Below are 18,003 nucleotides of genomic sequence, written 5' to 3'. Positions count from 1 at the left end.
AATTAAGATATGTTTAAAATCACTCACTGGCAGAGATCTAATGAGTGCTGACAGTCCAGGTGCTGTAAAAAAATCACTTGTGGCTAGATTGTTTTTGAAAGATGGATAAAAGCTGCTGTGTGTGTACATGGATAGGAATGGAAGTGTTACTAAATTGCAAGCTGGTGGAAGATATCTTTCAGTTCCGTTTTAGTTTCCAGTATTTTTAAAAGGGTATGGAGGTAAACACAACCCTGAACTATCCTTTTATGATGTTCAGGATTGATCAGATTCCCAATGCATGGTGTGTTTGCCTTGGCTTCAGGTGCCAGGCACCCTCCAGCTATTCTGGGCAGCAGGACAAACAGCAAGATTACATAGAAGAGTGGATATCCACAAGGTTGCCATGACAATGAGAGCGAGCAGGCTTCAGCTCTAGTGGAAACATAAAACAATGTTCACTGTGGCGCTAGTGGCAGTACTGATAGCAGGTGAAATGAAAGAGGTGAGATGGCTGGTGATGCATTTTAACATGTAGCTCTGAATAATAAGAATGATGTTTAATTTTCTGATATCTTATAGATCAATTGAAAGCCATTAATATGAACAAACTTTGTATGTCCGGGTATGATTTATTTAACATGAACAATGCCATTTTACCACTTATGAACAAATTACTGCTAAACATCAGCAACGATATTTAATTTCCAATGCATTAGTCATACAGGCTTATATGGCTTGTATGACTAATGTATGACAGGCTTAAATATGAATTAGTCTGGCTGCCACAAAAAGTATGACTTCATCCCTTGAACATTTTTAAGCCAATTTTTTCTAAATCTATTGAGAATATTTTTAATCTCAGCAATGCTTTCCCAGTTAAATGAATAACTAAATGAAATAAATATTAGATTTCTTATCACCTTAGAGTGCTCTGTTTTAATTTTCGCAAAAAAAAAAAAATTGTCCAAAGTTAATCATATACTTTCTTGTACAGGTGCAGAGTGCAATCTTTAAGATCTCAACCCTGTTGATTTTACCATTTCAGCTTTTCTATGTATAAAAAGTTTTGATTAGCCTGTTCCTGACAAAGAGAAATATATTTTTTCACAAGCAATCCAAGTTAAAAATTCAGCAAGTTAGGGAAAGTTTTTCAAATTCATTGCAGCACAACAATATGCACAATAAATCACTACAAAGTAATTTTGCTTCTTTCTTCCCACATTCCCCACTGCTCTGATCTGCATTAGCACACAACTATGCCACTCTTTCCATTAGGCACCTGTAATGCTGTCGAGAGCCCTTTTCTTGCAAGTTTTGGACTTTTTTGAGAAGCTGCAGTAAAAGACAGACTTGTTTTGTTTCCATGGAGGCAGAATCGAGGGATAAACAGTGAGCTTAGCGACGATGCACACAGCATGCAGTGAAAAGGAAGCTTCAACTCCCGGTCTCCCGCTGTTTTCTTCCTTCCTCTTATACATACACAAACACGCACAGGCAAAATTTCTCCCAGGACTGACGTGGGTCTCTCGGTAACTGACAGCTTTTCAAAGAGACACCATTCAGTATTTCCTTTCCTTGACTTGTATTTATCCCTCTGTGTGTGTTCTGTTCACATCCCTAACTGCTCAAAGAAATGGAAGTGAATTGAAATAAGCCCCACTGAGTGCACACTGGGCTCTGAACCGGGTCCAAAACTTTACTTAGGCAACACAAAGCTTAGAGGATTGAAAGATAAAAGCCAGAGTGACCGACTGCAGTTTGTTGGATCAGTCCAATCAATATATTGCTTGAGTGAGTGGAACATCTTTTATTTCCATAGTGCATTTTATTTATTTTGTTGTGTACTGTGTCCTGAGAAAAATGTTTTTTTTTCTTTGTAAAGTGGAAATGTCCTACAAATAACTAATTATGTTCATTAACGTGGAAGATTATATTATGCATTATGTAAATTATATGAGCTTATCCAATGATTAAAGATATTTTAAATGTTTTTGCTTGTTTTTTTATTCCCTTATACAAACTGTATCAATTATTTCCCCCCGATAAAAAAGCAAAAGCAAAAGAGAAACTCAAAACCTCCCCACCTTCTCTTGATCAGAAGCTGTTTTACTCTGCTGACCTCTTAATGTAAACTATTCTGAGTGCCTTCAGTGAACCGTAGGTAGATTTATAATCAATACTTGGCCCAGCCCTCCCACAAAAGTTTATCGATGCAGATACATTAGCACTCAAAGCACTCAATGGCCATTTCCCAAAACAACGACAGTATAGTGTGCTGTCTGATGAACGTAGAGAGAGCATCACTATCCTTCCGGCAGGAAACTGCAAGAAGGTGTGGGGAGTTGAATTGAATAGATTTACCCCATATACATGTAGGCTACATCAACACTTACAGACATTAAAAGTTGTCATTATCACTTTAACAATTAAGCTCCTTTGAAGCTTTTAGGCCACTGTTTAAGGAAGGTTTATATCTGCTCATCGAAATGCTTCTTTAAAAAATAGGAGAGTGTCCCAGTATTTACTTTAATACATTATTTTAGTATAGAAATGACTGTTCTCATAGGTGATCTAATTTTGTGAGTTTTTCGATTGTGCTTGAGAAATAAGTAATATATTATATAATATTGGAAGCATAGTAATTTGCGAGTTTCATTTGGGTTTAATTCCACTATTTCAAATAGTGTATTTCAAAGTCTGTAAAATATCTTAACAAATTATGAGAGTGCAAATCAACCGCAGATTCCCCTAATATTTTGTTACAGGTTTTACTTGACCGTCAGGGTTACACATCAGATCGAATTACTGTTTCCCCGTTTACAGTATTCATTTTAAGCTTCACTACCCAGATGCTGCCTGTAGCTTCATACAAATACAAGAGTGGTGTCAACCTTCTCATGGCAAGAAAGCAAGTATCAAACACATGATAATTATGATAAATATGTTTAAGTTGGTTATGGTATCCATCTTGTGCATTCACACAGGCAATGGGTCATCGCACCACCTGACATGCTCACATCTTTGGGTCACAGATCAAAAGGGTTTATCCCCACTGTGGTATTTGATTGTAAAGGGCTTCTCAAATCAGCTGACATCATCCCATGTGTGGTTTCAGTGTGTGCTCATGAATTAATCCAGTATTATTCATGGCCCCCACCGTTCTGGTAACAGCTCAGCAGTATTGCAAGTGATCTACTCTAATGGGGGTAAAATAGTATCAGCCTTGTGTAATCTAACAACAACCTCTCGACCCCTTTGTCCGTCTAAATTCTGAATGGGCTGGTATTATAAACGAGGGGAGGGTGGCGGGGATGTGATGCAGTCTGCAGATCTGAACATAAGCTTGTCGGGTTAACAGATTGAGGTGATGATGGCGGGTTGTGCGGGTGAGAAAGAGATGTTAGTGGTGAAAGGGCCGGTGTGATGATGCCCTGTGGGTGGGTGAAAGCCAGGACACCAAGCTGTCAAGTCTGAAATGTTGATTAGTGAGGAGTGCAAATTGTCGGTGTCCATCCGCTTTCCTCATTCCAAATTCACCCCGACCTCTGTCTGCAGATTATATTGTTTCTGTCATCTCGGAGCTCAGTTGGTGCAACCGTTTAAATATTGAATGGTAACAGACACTCACAACCTGGATGAGAGCTTTGATATGTGTTGCTCTAAACACTGATGTAGGCTACAGTTGAGTGAAATGGGAAACATCCATCCACTCTGATTGATTGACATGTGATGCAGTGCAGAAACATGACAGGCATCTTCTCTTTGCACCAATGATGCTGAAAACATCTACATACATTTTTATTCTATTGACAAATGCAAGTCGATTTGCACATAACCACTTCTCTCATAAGTAAAACAGTCCATGCAATGGTCCCCTCAGCCTCTAGAGAAACTAAAGCAGTGCTGACAATGTGCAGCTCTGCTGAGAAGATGAATTGCTGGGTTTCAATGCTGGTGTCAGTGTCAGCTATTGATTTTCACTATCCAGGAGACAATGGTTTTGTCTGGTAATGCACAGCTCTGCTAATTGAAGCAGGCTAAGTGTTTGCAGCTGTTGTTAGACGCCTGTAACAGCAGACTTTCATTTTACAACCAACAACCACAAGGAGCCATGAGACCCGTTGATGCTCAGCGAGATCGTAGAGCAGCACATTTTAACTGGCAGTTTATCGACTGATTATGCAAATACAACTGCTTCAACCTGCATTCAATTCTGACTGACTTGGTATTTTTTTTTCCACTTCATCGTGTTTTTTCTCACAGTGGGTGGTAAGTGTATGGAGTGCACGTAAACAATGTGGGCAGGCTGTAAAAGCACAGTGAAACAGTGGGAAGGTTTCCTGCTTACAAGACAGGGTGGAGGACACAGCAGGATGATCACTCTGAAGGATGACGGAGAAACATGGACAAAGGAATAATTTGACATGTTGGGAAATGTGCTTTTTTTCTTTCTTGCTGAGAGTTAGATTTGAAGCTTGTTACCATTCTCATATCTATACAGTCAATATATAGCTTGAGCCAGCAGCCAATTTAGCTTAGCACAGACTGGAAGCAAGTGAAAAAAAGCAAGCAGGAGAACGATTTAAAATACATTTCTAGACAAGTAAAATAATGTGAAAGATGTTTCTTGTTGCTGTCAGTTTATAATCAATATTCAGTGAGTAGTGATGGTATCAATTACACCACAGCACAAGAAAGATGCATGTGAACTCTTGATGTACACACACAATAAACACTTAAACACTTTGTGCAGATCCTGTGAAAACACATCTGCTTCTTCAGACCTTCATGGTTCTGTCAGCCATCCAATAAGGTTAGGATAATGGTTATAATGAGCAACAGACTGCAGCCACACAGTACCACTAATCTCTTCAAGTACCCCTCAATGTCATGACAGAAACCATTCAAAATAGTTAGTCTTCAACATTTGAAGGGAAAAGACCACCGGCCCTCTTCCCCTCAGCCTCAGTGTGGTGTGGGAGGAAACCACGGATCAGGACATATTTATCTTCGGGTTTTATCTTTTGACAGAAAGTCCCCACAGAGAGGACAAATAAAGAATATCAGGAATGAATGTGTAAAAAAATATTCATAGGCTAGAATCAAACTGATTCATTGAAACAATGACAGAAGATTTTGAAATACAAAACACAAACAAGGCAGAGGATTGTAATTTCTCGTATTATTGGGAGAAGGTGAGCTGTTATAGAGTGATTCACATTCTAGTTTTCATTTTATGGTTAAGTATTGAGTGGATAAAGAAGCCTTGCCAAAAGAAGGGAGAGTATGAGCTCACAAAGTTGAACCTTATTGAAGCAGATGAAATAAAATTTGATGTGGATTTGTGAGCATCGATCCAGGGATGCCAGGCCTCAGCGGACTTGAGGAAAATCTGACACAACCACAGCTAGGATGTGAAGAATGCAATTGAGTATGGGGGGTTAAAGAGAAAGTGGTACAGAATATTATATTGGTACGACAAATCCAAATGTTTGTCTCCTCTAAGTTTCTGTCAACAAAGAACATTTGAACAACCAACCTGTCTTGTGTCTGTCCTCAATACTTTGTATTATAATAAAATGAATATCAAACCTGCAATAACCAAGTTTTGGCTACTTTTAAATGTACAAAAATAAAGAAGAAATTTCCTAAAAAAATAACCTGACCATCATAACTTAATTTACCGATTTATGCACCATCATAATATTTACACAACAACAGAGTTTTTCTTTTCCATTTTTGCTAATTGCAGGTCAAGAAAGTGAAATCTTTTCTCTGTGCTACCCTCTCATTCTTTAGTTTCATTTTTTTAATCCCATCGGCGCTTCCTCCCCCTCACATAAACGACTACTCAGATCATGTGACAGATTGTTAGGACGTTCCCAGACGGAGGAATGTGACACGAGTGGGTTGCTACTGTCTTGTTTTTTTACTCCAGAGGTCCCCGGGCTCTATGGGACTCTGAGGGAAATAAACAAAGGGGCAGAACTAGACCGTGGTGTTCCCACCGAGTGACGTGCTCTAGCATGGGTCAAGGTCAGCAGAGGCCAGGGTTTTTGGGAATGGTTTGTTGGGAGTTTTCAATGGCTACACAAACATTTTGCAGTGAAGTAACTCATAACATGGTTAAAAACGGAGCCATCTGTTTTGTGTTAGCGTTTGCATGTGCGTTTGTGTGTTTTTCAGTTTCTCAACAGGATTCCCCGGTTGCAGCATACAAGTTGTTGTCATGGAGGCCATTTTGTGTTCACTGCTAACTATTTGAAAGATGTAAACACATTTATTAGCAGTCACTAGTGTCAGATGTCTAGGCAGTAAAATTACAGTGAAACAAGATGCAGCCAATTAAAATAACAAATATGGGAAAGGCAGTTCAACCCAAGGTTATATCACATCCAGTTTGTTTGAGGACTGGATGGACTATTGATCATGTAATCCCTAACTGAAGAGTCAAGGCTCTTAGACTCATTCTTATTCCACTAGAGCTGTTGTTATTACATTGAGGTTCTTGTATTGTCAGATCAAACATACCCTTTTCTAGAGTGCAGTATTAAGGGGTTTAGTTAGAGTAGAATAGTTGCATAGGGAAAAAAAATTGTATAATTAGACTTTTCTGAGCTGCACTTACCTTGGTATTTGTTATATTAATTTTAATATTAGTATCTTAAAATGTGCTTTTATAAATATTTTTCAATCTGAGATACACTTAGGTAGTAAATACCAAACCTCATCACAAAATGTGATAAAGAAGCTGACACGTACATTTTCGAAAGTGTGTTATTTTATAATAATATAATCAATAAGTGGTGTGTCCTTGTGGTCTCTTCTCTCAATTCCTGTAATATCTAAACTCCACTGCTATTAAAATAAAGGCAAAAATGTTTTTTAAAACTTTTAGAGAAAAATCTAAACTGCAGGTTATTATTTGTATGTCTTTTTATTGTTATTGTATGTCTTGGGGAGAGATTCAGCAAACATAATGGGTTGCTGGATTGCAATCAATTAAAGTATGAAAATAAGCACACAGGATGAGATTTTATGGAAGCAATACGAATGCATTTGGAAGGGGGGATTGAAAAAATAAGAACTCCTGAATGAGTTGGTGTTCTGCTTGTTATACCTCACAGAAAGAAAGTTTGTTTTAGATTGTTTTTTCACCCAAGAAAGACTCATTTTTAATGGTGTAATATCTTTTTAGGTTTCCTTTAGTCAGAGATGTTGATCATTTCCATCTTAAAGTAACATGAGCCGCCGGGTGCTAAACCGTCCCTCAAGCTGTAGGAGAACAGTGGCCTTCGGGTAATCGAGAAACATGACGGTGCAACATGGCAGACTCCGTGAAGAGGACCTGCTCCTTTGTAGATATGAAGTGCTCATTCTCAGCCAACAAAAACACATCAATTCTTATTTTAAGGGGATTACACACTAATGACAAGATAGTTACGAGTATTATATTCAATTGAGTGTGCAGGACCTGTAAGTGATAAATGGGCTGTATCTAAAACACCCCAATTCCCTGTTCCAATTTAACAGACACCGGGCGACTGTGACTAAGTGGTAGAGCGGGTTCATCCTTCAATCAGAGGATGGGCGGTTTGATCCCCGGCTCCGCTAGTCCATGTCGAGGTATCCTTGAGAAAGACACTTCCCAGCAAATTGCAAATTGATGAAAGATTAGCATGGTATTCCCTGTCATCAGTGTATGCATTGGTACACATGTAGTGTTACAGCACTTTGAGTGATAGGAAGACTAGAAAAGCGATTCAATTTACTAAGTAGTTAACTCTAAGATAGATCACCTGATAGTGATCTATACCGTAAGATTTTGGACACTTGTAGATCATCATTTTCCCCTAGTGTACTGTGTCACATATATTTTGGAAGAAAAACGTTGTGTATACGCCTTCATTTTCATTCACTTCAGAGCAAAATGCCAAGTAAATGACAGACAGTAAGTAAAGTGCACTAAATAGTTAATATGTGAGTTATTTTGGACACATCAAAAGTGTAATCCTAAAACCTCTGATGAAGGTTTGCATTGACCGAACAGTTGTTTGTCCTGATTCAATAAATGTCTTAAATGCAAGGCTCCTTTTTGTAATTAATCACTGAATCCCTCATTTTATGTTTTTATTGAGGAAGCAGTTTTAGTACGCTTAAAGATCTAAAATGTATCTGAAGTACAGCATGTAGTTCAAGGGGTAAACAATACATGGCTGAATGGGTCCCTGGAGAGCAGTGATAGGAGCTTGCCAGTAATGCATTAAAGGAGCTAACACACCATACAGAAATGCTCTTCTGTACTGCTGACACAGCTTATCAAAAAAATATTTCAGAGACAATCCCATATAAATCCATATCTGCACTTCACTGAATACCACTCTGACCTCTGTAACACTCCTACTTCATCTGTGGGTCAAATGAACTGTAAATATATCCAAGTAATTGTCTCAACCCATTGGCTTAAAATCTACTTTGGTTGTTCAAAGATCAAAGGAATATTTCCAGTCAGAGAATAGGGAACAAGTGCACAGAAGCCTGGGGTGTCGCCATGCCGCATGCCTGTTGTGGACCTCAAACCAATTAGGCCTTAATTGAGTGTCAGAGTGAAAGGGGGCCATTCAGCTGAACCTCTTTCACCCTGTTAGACAGAGACAAGCATGCTTTGTGACACAAGTACTTACTGATCTGGAGGCATTTCGTTCATCCGACCCACTTACGGAAAAGGCTGCCCCAGGTCCCTTTCAAAGACTCATGTGCATCTCACGTTTTCTCCCACAAACAAGTGGACAAATGGGTTTTGCCATGCAGATGATTGGGTTAATGGTTTTGGTTGAAAGTCAGTACGTGCCCTATAAATATGTGGGCTAATGGTTCTCTTTCCCTCCTGCAAACAAGTAGAATAATGAGACACAATCGACGATGATGAGCTTTGTGGAAGTTTGTTTGTCACCATCAAGTTCAAGTGACCCAATGTTCTGTCTCCAAACAACAGGAAACAACAATGCAGAAAGGTTGTATGAGGTAATATGGTGGTATTTTATCAGTGGGCTGAACATAACTGCAGAATATAGTCCTGCTTAACGTCACTAAGATTATTATTTGGGTGTGTTTGTGAGAGGGGACCGAGACATCAACCAGACATTTAGACTTTGCTGAATGTACTGTAGAAGCTCACTTGGGTTTACAGATGTTTAACAACTAATTCAACTTCTGTTGGATGAACAAACATATAGGAAATTAAAATATATACATCAGACTGGGGGATATGTAGAGACGCTGCTCCCTAAAAGATAGAGGCAAGTTCAGGGTAGTTTCAATTTATGGATGGATGTGTTGATCTTAATTCTCCATACTTAGTAATACATACATTAGTTAGCGCTCCTCTAGGATGCAATAACAAACAACTTTTGGCAGGTGCAAAGTAACAGAAAACATGATTTACTTATGTACTATGATGAGCTATACACCACCCTGGTGCGGGCATCAAAGTATAAATGCTTGTTAAATAAAGCATCGCATATTGGAGAAGAGTTCAAACAGATCATACACAAACACCAAGGTAGACCAAATCTTAGAAATCATACTCATGTTTTCTTGTCTCCGTTACCTGATTTATAATATGAAGAGCTCCTTACTATTTATTGATGGAGACACATCAGTAGAAACTCCTTGCTCTGAAATGAAACATTTCCAGGTGTCTGAGGTTACCAATCATGCAACAGGCATCAAAAAGCTTGTATATTTACAATTACATTACATTACATTACAGTCATTTAGCAGATGCTTTTATCCAAAGCGACTTACAGGAAGTGTATTCAACATAGGTATTCAAGAGAACTACTAGTCACCAGAAGTCATAAGTGCATCTCCTTTCTTAAACAAGCATCTTAAAGCATAAACCAGAGCAAAAGTATAGTGCAGAAACAAATTACTACGAAAACAATAATTGCAACAGACTAATATGAATATAATAAGTGCTACAAACTACTACGAATAGGATAAGTGCAGTAAACGAATACGAATTCAATAAGTGCAGCGAACTGATACGAATACAGTAAGTGCAACAACTAATACGAATGCAATAAGTGCTACGAGGAAGGCTCAGGGTAGCACTTCTTGAAGAGGTGAGTTTTCAGCCTGCGCCTAAAGATGGGCAGCGACTCTGCTGTCCTGACGTCAGTGGGGAGTTCATTCCACCACTGAGGGGCCAGGACAGAAAGAAGCTGTGACCGGGTGGATCGGCCGCAGGGACCTCTGAGCGACGGGGCAACCAATCGCCCCGAGGCAGCAGAGCGAAGTGGTCGGGCGGGGGTGTAGGGCTTGACCATGGCCTGGAGATAGGAAGGAGCTGTTCCTTTCACTGCCCTGTAGGCTAGCACCAGAGTCTTAAACTGGATGCGAGCTCTTACAGGGAGCCAGTGTAGAGAACGGAGAAGGGAAGTTGTGTGGGAGAACTTGGGGCGATTGAACACCAGACGTGCTGCAGCTTTCTGGACAAGCTCCAGAGGTCTGATGGCCGACGCCGGGGCTCCGGCAACCCTGTCTGACAGAAATGGGGTGAGAGAGTAATATGCATGTCTTCCCAAATCCTCTCAGAGGCCTCCAGCATGAAAAGGGCCCCAAGAGAGCTTCCAAATGGCCAGCACAGCTTCTGTCTACATGTCTCTGCTCTGTTCCACCTGCTGCTCCAGATACTTTTACCTCATACATTTTTTCCACTAGGTTTCCACTGTGGCTTCTCTCATATTTTGTCATTCTTTGCTCTGTGTTTCCTCTCTTTCTCTCTGTCTCTCCCACTCCTTATGAATGTTGGTGACATCGTTTTTTCCCTACAACTGTTGAGCTAGGATTACAGATTACAGGGAAAGAGAGGCTTTACATTCCCAGAGAACCCAAATATATCCAACTTCCAGCGTGCTGTGATGCCTGGCAACCAAACCAAGTGTCTCTTTTCTTACTCTCTGTTTACTAAAAGAGGTTAGCACAGCCAAATGCAGCGGGCTCATGCAGCTCTAAACTACTGAAGGCAGATTTTCCCCATTTCCTTTGCGGCAGTAGGGTTTTGCAGTAAACTTGCCACCATCTGACCTTTACCCCAGATGTTAAGGCCTTCAAAGCCAACGTGGATAAACATCAGTAGCTAAAGCCCTTCACGATTGCTGCCCAAATTAATGCCAGGCGATCAATTAAGGATTTACAATGTCAAGCTGGTAAATCTTTCTCCTGATTCACATTAACAGGGTTGATAGTAAGAGCCAGAATTATTTTTCTTTTGGATCAGTTTGTTAGTCTGCTGGAGGCAGGGTAGATGAAACAGTTGTATGCAAAATTCAGCAGTGAATGCAATAATGTCACTATGTAGCATAATAAAAGTAGTTTCTCATAAACAGCCTAAACCTTATGGAGTGCTAGTGGATGTGAAACATGCTGACTTTTATATATTTTCATCCCACTGAGTGATTTCAGAACATCTGGTTTGGTTTACCCAAATTCACTTATTCTTACCATTGTGTTTTGGAAGAGTGGAGAGGATTTAGGTAAATTATACTCTTAACTTATTTTTACTCTATTTTAGGACTGATGGATGTTTTCTTACTATGATGGATAACCATAGCTGACCAGTGAAAACCCCGCCTGAGCTGCTGGTACCACCTTGATCTCTATTAAAGTACCACACCCGTGTTATTGCAAGATGTAGCCGTTTATAGGACCAGTGTGTAGGACTTACACAGTCAATTCCCCAGTGTTAAATATGCATTGTCAAAGTGTATTGACTCTTTCAGAGTTATAACAACAACAGCAAGAGTAATTCCAACCAATATATCCCCCAGTGTTGGTGAAAATATTCAGAGTTAAAATTGTTAGTGTAAAATAGACAGTGTAAAAGTACATTGACTATTTCAGTGTTATTACAACAACAGCAAGAGTAAAACTCCGCACAGTGTTGATGAAAATGTTCACTGTTACAAGACTAGTGTACTCTTGAAAGTACTCTGTACTTTAGAGTACAGAGTACTTTAGAGTACTCTTACATTGCTGTCTCATTCTCCTTCTCCTTCAAATGGTTTGGCAGAAGCTTATCGAATGACTCAGTGTTAAAACTTTGAAAACATTTTGACATTTCAGCAGAAGCATCATTTTTCTCAGTAACATAAAGATAACGTAATGTTACTGTCAATGTGAAGGAATATGTGAATGTCCATAGATGACATTAAAATTTACTGACTTTAGATAAAGTATCCAGAACAACCTAACTGTTTTTGATTGGTAAGGTTTCCTAAATGAATAAAGCCTGTTGTATTGATAAGTGAAGCACGTCAGTAACATAAAGCGTAATGTTCTAATAGCGTCACATTCTGACGCTTCGCGTCACATTTGTGCATTTTATCATCACTAGCACCAGCTAGTAGGTCATATTTACAGATGAATTAACAGAGCACAGTGGGGTGAAGGCATGATGACAGAAGCCTGTTGACAGAGAGGAGTAAGTTGTGTTACTGCTTATGCATTTAACAGTATAGACACAGTATATTATGCTTCAAAACTACGACTATTGCTTCTGCTCTCTGCCTAATGTAAATATGCAAGCTAATGGCATGCAAACTGTGTCACAATCATGTAGCCTGATGAAGAGAGACGGAAAAGTAGAAACCAAAATATGCACAGGAGAAAAAAGGACAAAATACTATTGTTTATGTGGACAAGGCTGATGGAATGTTTCACCTTTATTTAATAGACAACTAATGATGAAACATCACAGCATTGTATCCTAATGAGCCTAATTGAGCAATCTGATCTGATATTATCAGAAAGATAAGTCATTGATTTGGCCACTTATCTAATCTCACTGTCTTGTTGTGACACAGTATTTTGTAAAATTGTATCATTCCCGGATATAAGCTAACAAACATTGTTTTACCTTTATTCCTTTTAAGTACATGGAATTTCTCTACTTTGTTTTTCAGATTTCCCCATTCCGTGCTATGGTTCAGTGATGGTAGGTAACATTTCGATAAATTAATACAAACAGAGGTCTTTGTTTACACACATGTCAAAATGATTTCTGCCTGCATGCCATAGGGGCTCCACACAGTCCAGTTACTTTGGAATTGGGCAAATGCTGATTGGGATTTTTAAAGCCCGAATGGTACAATATGGTTTTCCAATCTACTATATGCCAACAGGAGCTGATGTTACTGTCAAAGTATTTTGTGTAACAGATTATAATACGTTTTAATTTTGTCGTTTTACAGACACCATCATGTTGATTAAAACAAGAATCTATAACGAACAGAAATATGTCAAGATCAGCGAACCGAGCTTGGATGAATTTTTGATGCTGGTAGGTTATCATTCATATGCCATTGTAAAAACAAAAGGAAAGTAGATGTGTCAGTTCTTAACTTTTGAGGATGCACCTCATTGTGCCACAGTGTCTCACTTTCTGTCGAGCTACATTTAGTGGCAAAGTCAAAATATATCACATATATCAGAGTCTGGGTTTATACCCTTACTTATTCTTGTTATCTCATATGTATTTTTTCTCTTAAGCTTTCATGAAGTTCTCCATCCCACCTGTCACTGAAGGGATCAGAGTATATGATGAGACGGGAACAGAGGTGGATGCAGACGTCTTTGAAGAAGTAGCACAGCAGCCCAACGCTGGTGTTTTTACTATCAGATTTGACATTGGTAAAATTGTACAATCTTGATAACCATTTCTTTCAGCATAGTTCATGGATTGTTGACTAAGACTTAGTTACACTTTAAGGTTTTGAAAAACCAACAAATTGTAGGTGTTTTCTCCCTTCCCTCTTTCTCCGGAACTACACATAGATCCCCAAGGAGCAAGTTCATCAGGCAGTCCATTGATTGATGTCGTAACCAATGCATCGCTGGACCTTTCAGGCTACGGTCCTGAAGATTCGGTCACCCTTGAACTCATATCCTGCGGCTCTGATGATACAGTCATCCTAGGTGAGGATTACAGTCCTTGCAGAAAAAGGCAGAAGGAAGATCAAGATGCCAAACAGGTAGATTGATAAAATGTTTGTTGTGAGCTTCCTTTAGGGACTGCCCCCTTTAAAAAAAGAAATAATCCTGTGTATCTACGGTCAATCATTTAATTTTTTGTGAATATTTTCCTGTCGTTTACTCTCATTTTACAGTTGGTTCAATCTGCGTTGGCCAAGAAACCTGGTGGAGACCGCATTGTCAAGGAATACAACCGGACGAAAGGTCTGACTGACTCCTCACTGTGATGGCACTGTGATGTTCTGAATGGGAGTTACACTTGCATCTCAAAACCTTGTAAAAAATTGATATTGTTATTATTTTTAATAAATTGTTATTAAGACATGGATATAATGGTGTTTGTTGTTTTTCCCCTGCAAACATTTTGAGTTTTACTGGGTAAACTGTGTTAGCTGGACATAGTAACTGCAAAACTCTTATTATTGTTATTCTGTACATAAGGTGTTAGGTAAGAATAACACTAAAAGGTAAATACAGGAGTAAATAATTTATCACTGGCAAGAGTCAGTTAAAAATCAACACTCTATTTGGAGTTATTTCGTAATCAACACTAAGTGTCAAGTAGGTCTAACACCCATGTAGAGTAACTTAATAAGAGTTAGTTTTGATTAACACTTAGTGTCAAAGTGTCAAATGTTAATAACACTACAAGTGTTATTTACACCATAGTGTTAAATTTGAGTTACACTTCTCAGTGTAACGTAGTGTAAAATATTAACTCTTAAAAGAGTTGAATTGACTCTGAAATGTTAACACTATGTTCAGTGTAACTTTAACACTCTGTAGATAAGGACCATATGTTCACTGACTTAGTGTTAAAATTGACTCTTTAAGTGTTAAATTGACACTGCCGATTTTACTGTGTAGGGGGATTTATTAGGCGACATTGAATATGATATTCATAATGTTTTCTTTAGTGTATAATCACCTGAAACTAAGAATTGTTGTGTTATCCTAAGAAACAGCCTTTTATATCTAGATAGGTAGTGGGTCCTCTACACGTAGTCCTCCATGTATCCACATTAGCCCAGAACAGACAAACTAAACGCTGGCTTTAGATAGGGCCTAATCTGTTTTTCACGTTATCTGAAGACTACTGTGGTTCTCTGAAATGCTCTCCTCTTTGCCTCCACAGTAGTTTTCCCCTCCTCCAGAGGTGATTCAACAGCTTCCAGATGAGAAAAGCATCCAGCTCAAAGATAAATCAGTCAGGAAATGTAGGTTTGTTTTTGTTGAAAGTTGCAACACCAGACAGATATCTCTTGGAATTTAAGGAACCTTTCTGTGGAAGTGTTTGTGCTACCATTTCCAGATGAATGGATCCAGGGAGAGATAGGGACGAGATAGAAGGAAAAAATATCTACAATTAAATGTAATTAAATTATAATGTTTATGGCCATGCATACATTTATGTATGAAGCCAGTATACATGTTTCTTTTTATCAGCATTTGTATAGATATGTTGTGTCAGCATGTTTGAGCTGTTTCACAGCCTAATATGGATTGTTTAAGATTTCAAAACCAGTTTTTACTAAAGATAACATCACATATGACCACTACGAAATATTATCTTGTGAAATATAGTTTCGTGTGAAGATTTTACAGTTGTGTTTTTCACTTTTTGGCATTTGAGGCTTCTACAGTATAAATCTCATGGCAAAGTACAAAATAATTTGTACCAGTAATATCCAGCAACTTACACAGTCTTCAAAGGGAACATTTAAATTAATATGCATAATCTTTCACCAGTCAGTCATTCCCCACTAATGAACAAAAGCTCCATCTTAAGAACAAGATTACTGCATTTCTCAGATACTTGATTTGTTTACGCCACCTCACTGGCAAAAAGTTCGATTGAAGCTCAATCTTTCCTTGGTGATGCTAATTTGTCACAGCTGAGAGATCAGCAGAGCAACAAAGAACTTTCACATGTGCAGCATTTCTCCTGCAAGTCGTCTTATCGCAAGACCCCGTGTTAAGCTGCCAAGTTTGCAGACCAGGAAGCAGGCTAGACTAGACATAGCATCACTCTGGACCCTTTTCTTTGTTTTGGGGTCTTTTTGATAATGAGTGGGATTTAACTATCTGCATCTTAATTTGAAACACCTGTGTGATGGCTTTCAGGTTGGGATCCTTGAATTCATTATCCCCTTACAGAAGACCTCTCGGCACAGAGTATATTATCATGAAACCCCAAACTGTATTCATAACCATTCATGACTTATCGTGTTTCTATCTCTCTATCTAACCCTAGCATAGCTTCACACCTCTGGGCGTTCAATACTCTCTTTGGTAAAGCCAGCAGCTCTCTGCACCATCATGTCCTTCTATGGCAAATACAAGAGACCCAGCACAGAGGGCTTTTAGGCCTGCATCTCCCTCAATATCACACTGAGCTCCATAAGTGGTGCTTTTCTGTCTCCCTGTGGCTGCAAAATGCAAACACATCCGATGAACATATTGAATGATCATAGATAGATATCATTCAACACTTTTTTAATGTCATCTTATAATGTCATCTGAAGCACATGGGCATGTTGCTCTTTCACTTGCATTTTTTTTATTAGCAACGGTTCAGTTTGTTGTGATTGTTAATTCAAAGCAAGTACATGTTGGGGTGAACAGCTGCTAAACAGCAGTAAGTGTGGGTGGACAATCGAGTTCCCTTAAGATCTGCTCAACAAAGTTGATTCAACAACTGAAGGAAATATCGTTTGAAATCAAGAAAATCACTAATTTGCTGTTCACTAATTACTATAACGGAAATAGAGAATATCTACCACATAATGACATATTTTCTCATTTATAACAATTACCACTGCAATATAAGTAAAGTAGAAATTAAAATCATGTATAAACACAATCAATCGAATATAAAGCCCACATACAACTGCACTGGGAATCAGTTCTACAATATACAGAAGTATGAACATCTACTTTTTTTGGTTTGTTATTTATAACTCCTTATAATGCATAATTGTTACATTTAAGTGATGTCTTCAGTTTGTCAGATAATCAAACCTCTGTGACTATAAATAAATGGAGGAAGATGTGATTTTTATATGTGCAATTACACAACATAAGAGTTGCCTTTTATAACACTTCACATGGTTTAACTACTGTGTGAACTATGTATGTGCATATGGTTTAGTTTTAACATCAGTTATAGTGAACTCTATTGGCATTGAGTAGTTGGCAGTATAAAATGTTTTCCCATCTTCATTTTTCCATTTAAAGTACCATGATGTCATACTGATGTATTTTCTTCTTGCAGCCACAAGGTGACAGAATATCACTGCTGTTTAGGAGTGATTTGCACATCGGATGAATACACATGCTTTTGTGAGAGTATCTTCTTATTCTACTTTTGATTTATTTCTTTTCTAAGGTTGTATGATGAAGAATATTCATCCACTACATAATGCAAAACATATAAAGAACTAGTAATGATGCTATATTAGTATGTACAGATTTAAGCTAACATTCTGAAATTATGTAAAATCAACATGTTGTGGTTTCTTTGATTTATCCATTAAGCTTTATGCTATGGATTGTCACGCCTTGCCAGTTTATGGAGTGTCACAACTTTAAGGAGCCAGATCAAAAAAGATCATGATGTTCTCAGTGGGTAAATCTTGAAATGCACCCAGCAAACACATGCTTTGTACAGAAAAAACATTCACCTCTACTACCATGCAAAGGAGGAAACTTCAGGCACTCAATGTGAAAGACTGTTTTCAACCTTGACATGTCTTCATCAGAGTTTCAAACGAAGAGACAGCACCTTGGTCTGATCCTTTTTGTGCTTTCGTTTTTAGGGGTGTGTCCTAATTAGGTAATTGGGACAACAGGTGAGAGTGTCATTCAGTGATTACTTACCCAAGATTACCGAAGCCAAACAAGTGAAAACTCCAAGAACCAAATCAAATAGGATTTAACATGTTTATTGAATCAAATAAAAGATAAACTATTTTTTTATTGCAA

Source organism: Anoplopoma fimbria, chromosome 8 (genome assembly GCF_027596085.1).
Source record: "Anoplopoma fimbria isolate UVic2021 breed Golden Eagle Sablefish chromosome 8, Afim_UVic_2022, whole genome shotgun sequence".
In the NCBI taxonomy this organism is placed as follows: Eukaryota; Metazoa; Chordata; class Actinopteri; order Perciformes; family Anoplopomatidae; genus Anoplopoma; species Anoplopoma fimbria.
Note: the sequence above shows the minus strand (reverse complement) of the source record.